The sequence below is a fragment of the Rhinoraja longicauda genome, chromosome 33, assembly GCF_053455715.1.
Source record: "Rhinoraja longicauda isolate Sanriku21f chromosome 33, sRhiLon1.1, whole genome shotgun sequence".
In the NCBI taxonomy this organism is placed as follows: Eukaryota; Metazoa; Chordata; class Chondrichthyes; order Rajiformes; family Arhynchobatidae; genus Rhinoraja; species Rhinoraja longicauda.
The window spans coordinates 21,348,485-21,356,650 of record NC_135985.1 but is presented as its reverse complement, the minus strand read 5'-3'; positions in this window follow the sequence as shown (position 1 = coordinate 21,356,650).

Sequence of the window (8,166 nt, the reverse complement as noted above, 5' to 3'; positions counted from 1 at the left end):
TCCCTTCTCACCACCTCATATTCCGCATGGATAGCTTGCACCCCAAAGGTATGAATACTGAATGCTCCAATTGTAAGTAACGCCACATCATCCCACTCTCTTTTTCCTCCTTCCGAAGCTCTAACCCCAGTCCCCTACCCTGGTTCTCCCACTAGTGCCAAAACTGCTCACAATACTCCAAATGCGCTCTGACCAGTCCCTCAGCATTACATCCCTGCTTTGGTACTGCAACTCCACAAGGTGTATCATTGGAGGAGATACTGCTTTTATATTCTGGTCTGGTCTGGTCTGATCTGGTCTGGTCTGGTCTGGTCTGGTCTGGTTTAGTTTAGTGATACAGCGAGGAAACAGGCCCTTCAGCCCACCGAGTCCATGCCGACCAGCGATCCCCGCACACCAACGCAACCCTACGCACACTAGGGACAATTTTCCAATTTCACCGAAGCCATTTAATCTACAAACCTGCACGCTTTTGGAGTGCGGGAGGAAACCGGAGCACCCGGAGAAAACCCACGCGGTCAGGGGGGGCAGAACGTACAAACTCCGTACAGACAGCACCCGTAGTCAGGATTGAACCTGGGTTCTCTGAAGCCGTAAGGCAGCAACTCTGCCACTGTGCCACTGCAGCTTCTGCTGATTAAAATGATTTGTGCAGAGCTTTGCGTTCAGAGGCCAAGTGGAAATTAGCTGTTAAGATGACTTCAATTTAGTTGAGTATTTCTAGTTATTTGATAAACATGTTCATTTGTGATTTAATTTGATGTTTTTAGCTGCTCTCGCCTTGCCAACACTTCAATCTAATCGCCCTGCAGTCTCCTTTGTGGCAAAGAAAACAATCACAGCTCATCCCCCATCATAACTATAGTTTTAGTTTGGAGATACAGCGTGGAAACAAGCCTTTTGGCCCACTGAGTCCGCATCGACCAGCGATCCCCGCACACTAACACTCTATCATTCCCTCTCAACCCAATCCCGCCTTCTCCCCACAACCCCTGACACCCTTACGAATCAAGAATCTGTCAGTCTCTGCTTTAAAGATATCCAATGACTTGGCCTCCACTGCCGTCTGTGTGAATGAATTCCACAGATTCACTCACCACTCTCCGACAAAAGAAATTCCTCCTCATCTCCTTTCTGAAGGTACGACCTTTTATACTGAGGCAGCACCCTCTGGTCCTGGACTCTCCCACTAATGGACACATCCTCTCCACATCCACTCAATCCAGGCCTTTCACTATTCAGTACGTTTCAATGAGGCCCCCTCTCCCCTGATCCTTCTTAACTCCAGCGAGTACAGGCCCAGAGTCGTCAAACGCTCGTCAAATGTCCGAAGAAGGGTCTTGACCCGAAATGTCACTCATTCCTTCTCTCCTGAGATGCTGCCTGACCCGCTGAGTTACTCCAGCATTTTGTGATACCTCATATGTTAACCCAGTCATTGCTGGGATCGTTCTCGTAAACCTCCTCTGGACCCTCTCCAAATGCAGTCTGACAAGTGCCTTCTGAAGCTCAGCATTACACCTCTGCCTGCATATTCAAGTTGCCTTGAAATAAATGGTAACATTGCATTTGCTTTGCTTACTGCCAATAATACCACTGCTACTCCCGGTGATGTAATGGATGGAGCATCTGGTCTGGTAACTCGGCCAGTAAGCTGGGAGATGTGGGAGGGGTGTGAGCTCAGGCAGTCCCAGGTGGCTCGACTGCAGGTGCTGGTCTCGTTCTCGCATGAGTTTCTGCTGCTTGTGTTGTGGCTGCATCTCAATGGAAATCTTTGTGCATTGAGAGTAGGACTCTCTCAGCTGCAGCTGATGCCCCAGCTAAAACCAACACCACACGAGGGCTGAATCTGGGGCTGAACGAAAAGAGGCCGTGTTCCCTTTCGCGCCCCTTTCAGAATGTCTAGTTTAGTTTTAGAGATACGGTGAGGAAACAGGCCCTTCGGCCCACCGAGCCCGTGCCAACTAGCGATCCCCGCACATTAGCACTATCCTACACACGCCGAGGACAATTTACATTAATACCAAGCCAATTAACCTGCAAACCTGTACGTCTTTGGAGTGCGGGAGGAAACCGATCTCGGAGAAAACCCACGTTGGTCAAGGGGAGAACGTGCAAACTCTATACAGACCGCACCCGTAGTCAGGGTCGAACCTGGGTCTCTGGCGCTGTAAGCGCTGCAAGGCAGCAACTCTACCACAGCGCCACACAAAGCACTCTGCAGCCAATCAAGTACTTCTTAGAGTGTGTCCAGTTTTATAATATGGGATAGATCAACAACATAATGCCAGTCAATTGCTTGTAGACTGGAACGAGTGGCTATACGACTCACTCAATCTATTGCACATCAAACAACGTCTGTATACTCAGGCACTCTGGCGAAGGGTTGCAACCTGAGTCATCGGCCCCTGTATCCACTAGAAATCTTTGGCCTGACCGCCGGTCCCAGGCGTATAGGCGGTGAATCTTGCCGACCGCCGCGGTGATCACCGGCGGCCGGCCCCAGCGTTTCCCGGAAACGTACAAGGCGGGCGGCACTGGCGGGCCACCGAGCCCCAGCGCTGATGGTAGAAACACCGTGCTCCCCCAAGGGCTTCTCCGTCAGGCCCTTTTTTGCGCGGGGGACGTGCGTGCAAGGTCCGGACGCCTCGTCCGGCTGCCCGGCCGTTTTTGCGCCTCTGGTTCTGGGGGGGGGGGGGGGGGGTCATGTAGCGGCCCCTGGTGGTGAGCCACAACCTATTCTCCAGAGATTCTCCCTGACCCGCTGTTACTCTGGCATTTTAAGTCTATCTTCGGTATAAACCAGCATCTACAGTTCGTTCATACCCAGAAAACAGTGTAGACTTGATGCGTTGAACTGAGAGAGGTATCAGTGCCTCTCCCAGCAAAGGCAGGGAAATTTCTTCTTATGAATCCAATGAACGGAGGATTACTTACAGTTAAATATGTGTAAAATCCTTTTAGTTTGCCTACGGCAATATGATCATCAAGCCAATTAATCATCAACGTCGGTGATTTCTTGAAGTCAAATATAAATCTTCCCTCTAGTTTAGTTTAGAGATGCAGCGTGGAAACAGGCTCTTTGATCCACCGTGTCCGCACCGACCAGCGATCCCCACACGCCAACACTATCCTAAACACACTCGGGACAATTTACACTTATACCAAACCAATTAACCTAAAAAACCTGCACGTCTTTGGAGTGTGTGAGGAAAGCGAAGATCTCAGAGAAAACCCTCGTGGTCACGGGGAGAACGTGCAAATGCTGTACAGACAATAGACAATAGGTGCAGGAGGAGGCCATTCGGCCCTTTGAGCCAGCACCGCCATTCAATGTGATCATGGCTGATCATTCTCAATCAGTACCCCGTTCCTGCCTTCTCCCCATACCCCCTGACTCCGCTATCCTTAAGAGCTCTATCCAGCTCTCTCTTGAATGCATTCAGAGAATTGGCCTCCACTGCCTTCTGAGGCAGAGAATTCCACAGATTCACAACTCTCTGACTGAAAAAGTTTTTCCTCATCTCCGTTCTAAATGGCCTACCCCTTATTCTTAAACTGTGGCCCCTGGTTCTGGACTCCCCCAACATTGGGAACATGTTTCCTGCCTCTAACGTGTCCAACCCCTTAATAATCTTATACGTTTCGATAAGATCTCCTCTCATCCTTCTAAATTCCAGTGTATACAAGCCTAGTCGCTGCAGTCTTTCAACATACGACAGTCCCGCCATTCCGGGAATTAACCTAGTGAACCTACGCCACCATCCCCAGTCTGAAGAAGGGTCTCGACCAGAAACGTCACCTGTTCCTCTTCTCCAGAGATGCCGCCTGACCCGCTGAATTACTCCAGCTCTTTGTGTCTGCCCACCATCACTCCGCCTGCCCCACCGTTGGAGTCTTCCTCTTGGGCTACATTTGTCAGGGAGCTCCCCCTTCAACCTGCCCACCATGGGTGACCCTGCCAGGAGCAGGGCTCCTGACGGTTTAGCTCTCAGGATCCCAGGCACGCGCACGATTCTCCACCATGCACAAGGTGTTGACCCTCGATGAAGTCAATGCAATTATCCCCACAGTGACTAGCTATGATATTATTACCAAATACTATCCAGTGAAAAATGCAGGAGCCACTTGGTACATACACAGTATACTTGGCAGGTATGGGTATACTCTAGAGTCACAGAGTCAGGGAGCGTGGAAACAGGCCCTTCAGCCCCACTTGCGGCACGGTGGCGCAGCGGTAGAGTTGCTGCTTTACAGCGAATGCAGCGACGGAGACTCAGGTTCGATCCTGACTACGGGTGCTGCACTGTAAGGAGTTTGTACGTTCTCCCCGTGACCTGCGTGGGTTTTCTCCGAGATCTTCGGTTTCCTCCCACACTCCAAAGACGTACAGGTATGTAGGTTAATTGGCTGGGTAAATGTTAAAAAAAAATTGTCCCTAGTGGGTGTAGGATAGTGTTAATGTACGGGGATCGCTGGGCGGCACGGACTTGGAGGGCCGAAAAGGCCTGCTTCAGGCTGTATATATATGATGATGATATGATGATGTCCCGTCTACACTAGTCCCACCTCCCTGTGTTTGGCCAATATCCCTCTAAACCTGTCCGATCCATGTACCTGTCTAAATGTTTCCTAAAAGTTATGATAGTACCAGCCTCAACTCCCTCCTCCGGCAGCCTGCTCCATAAACCCACCACCCTTTGTGTAAGAGTGTTGCCCCCTCAGGCTCCTATTAAATCTTCCCCCCCCTCACCTTAAACCGATGTCCTCTGGTTCTCAAATATGCCATTCATGAAGGAGGGGGCTGAGGGGGCGGCACGGTGGCGCAGCGGTAGAGTTGCTGCCTTACAGCGAATGCAGTGTCGGAGACTCAGGTTCGATCCTGACTACGGGTGCCATCTGTACGGAGTTTGTACGTTCTCCCCGTGACCTGCGTGGGTTTTCTCCGAGATCTTCGGTCTCCTCCCACACTCCAAAGACGTACAGGTATGTAGGTTAATTGTCTGGGCAAATGTAAAAAAAAATTGTCCCTCTTGTGTGTAGGATGGTGTTAGTGTGCGGGGATCGCTGGTCGGCATGGACCCGGTGGGCCGAAGGGCCTGTTTCTACGCTGTATCGCTAAAAAATCTAAAATCCGACTGTGATTTCCTGCCTTCCCTGGGAACCTTTCAACCCTTTGTGTATCAAGAATCTATCTACCACTGACTTAGAAATCTGCAACGAACATTCCTTCAACCGTCTATGGAAGAGGTCCAAAGGCTCATGACCCAAACGAGTCATCTCAAATATGTCTTCAACGGTAAAGGCAGTGGTTGAAGAGGGAATCTCATCACCGCCTCTCAAGGGCATGTAAGGATGGGCATTAAACACTGGCTCGACACGTGGACCCCATAAGTAGGAAGCAAGTGCAGATATAGAAACATAGAAACATAGAAAATAGGTGCAGGAGTAGGCCATTCGGCCCTTCGAGCCTGCACCGCCATTCATTATGATCATGGTTGATCATCCAACTCAGTATCCCGTACCTGCCTTCTCTCCATACCCCCTGATCCCTCTAGCCACAAGGGCCACATCTAACTCCCTCTTAAATATAGCCAATGAACTGGCCTCAACTACCTTCTGTGGCAGAGAATTCCACAGACTCACCACTCTCTGTGTGAAAAAAAACTTTCTCATCTCGGTCCTAAAAGACTTCCCCCTTATCCTTAAACTGTGACCCCTTGTTCTGGACTTACACTGAAGATAAACACAAAATGGTGGAATAACTCAGCGGGACAGGCAGCAAATCTGGAGAGAAGGAATGGGTGGAGACCCTACACTGGTTGAGCTAATATTATTGTTTAAAGACATTTTTAAACAGTGACGCATAGTTCCAGAAAAGATCCACTGTGTCTGGAGAAGGATCCAAACCCAAAACATCACCGGTCTATTTCCTCCCTGACCCACTAGTCTCTCAGCATTTTGTGTTAGAAACAGAAACATAGAAAATAGGTGCAGGAGGAGGCCATTTGGCCCTTCGAGCCAGCACCACCATTCATTGTGATCATGGCTGATCATCTACAATCAGTAACCCGTGCCTGCCTTCTCCCCATATCCCTTGATTCCACTAGCCCCATAGAGCTCTATCTAACTCTCTTTTAAATCCATCCAGTGAATTGGCCTCCACTGCCCTCCGTGGCAGAGAATTCCACAAATTCACAACCCTCTGGGTGAAAAAGTTTCTCTTCACCTCAGTTTTAAATGGCCTCCCCTTTATTCTTAGACTGCGTCCCCTGGTTCTGGACTCCCCCAAAATTGGGAACATTTTCCCTGCGTCTAGCTTGTCTAGGCCTTTTATAATTTTGTTCAAGTTTCCAGCATCTGCAGTCTCTTGTGCCTTCTCCCTGTATCCACCCGAATTGAGATCCTTCAGGATAGACACAGAAAGCTGGAGTAACTCGGCGGCTCAGGCAGCATCTCTGGAGAAAGGGAATAGGTGACGTTTCGGGTCGAGACCCTTCTTCAGACTGATATCTCAGGATATCAGATGTTTCTATCGAGACCGAGGGATGAATAGTGGCCCAATGATCTCTGCTTTGTAAGAGTGCCATGGAATCTTTTGCATTTAACTGAGAGTGAACACCTCATCTGGAAGACAGGAGGGAGATTCTCAGAGTGGATCAGTTTGTGTAACAGGGTATAATCTGGGACCCAGAGTTGGAGATGGAAAGGGAATGAGGGACTGGGGAAAACCACTTGGAGAGGGCGAGGCAGTGCAGAGATTTTGAAAACGATAGAAGGCACAGCAATCAAACGTGAAGTAAAAACCCCACATCACACATAGGATATACACAATAATGCTGGAGTAACTCAGCGGGACAGGCAGCACCTCTGAAGACAAGGAACAGGTGACGTTTCGGGTTGAAACGTCACCCATTCCTTCTCCCCAGAGATGCTGCCTGAGTTACTCCAGCATTTTGTGTCTATCTTCCATTTAAACCAGCATCTGCAGTTCCTTCCCACATGTAAAATACATAGGATACATGTCACAGTCATGTTAACCGGCAAATCCTTTTTAAATGCACGTTAAATTGACTGAAGTCATCGACTCTGCTCCTGTTCTTTATAAATGGATCAAAAACCCTGGTAATAACAAGAAATAACTTGAAAATACTCTGAGAGGGGAAGGGATGATTAATTATGTGGTACAGCTGCACCTGTGATGATCAAGGCTCCTGCCCATCCTTACTGAGTCCCCTTATAATTTGTTCTGAGGTTGCACAGATCAGACAGCACGATGTGGCAGTGTCACACTGAAAAGTCCTATTGCTATCACAGTAACGGTGGGAAATTGCAATTGAGGCGATACTGGTGAATTGGGAGTGATAAGTAAAGATGGGGAAATATTCAGACAAGGCATAAGCCGAAACAGACAGGCACACAAGGCTGGAGTATACACTGGAATTTAGAAGGATGAGGGGGGATCTTATTGAAACATATAAGATAATTAGGGGATTGGACACATTAGAGGCAGGAAACATGTTCCCAATGTTGGGGGAGTCCAGAACAAGGGGCCACAGTTTAAGAATAAGGGGTAGGCCATTTAGAACGGAGATGAGGAAGAACTTTTTCAGTCAGAGAGTGGTGAAGGTGTGGAATTCTCTGCCTCAGAAGGCAGTGGAGGCCAGATCGTTGGATGCTTTCAAGAGAGAGCTGGATAGAGCTCTTAAGGATAGCGGAGTGAGGGGGTATGGGGAGAGGGCAGGAACGGGGTACTGATTGAGAGTGATCAGCCATGATCGCATTGAATGGCGGTGCTGGCTCGAAGGGCTGAATGGCCTCCTCCTGCACCTATTGTCTATTGTCTATTGTAACCCAGCAGGTCAGGCAGCATGTGTCGGAAGGAACTGCAGATGCCGGTTTAAACCGAAGGTCGGCACAAAATGCTGGAGTAACTCAGCGGGACGGGCAGCATCTCTGGAGAGAAGGAAGGGGTGAGGTTTCGGGTGGAGACCCTTCCTCAGACTGAGAGTCAGGCGAAAGGGAGATGAGAGATATGAAAATGTACAAAGAACAAATGAATGGAAGGTATGCAGAAGGACAAAACAGAGACTGACACACGCAGATACATTCACACATAGACACAAACACACAAGGACATAGACACAAGGAAATAAAGAGTGGATG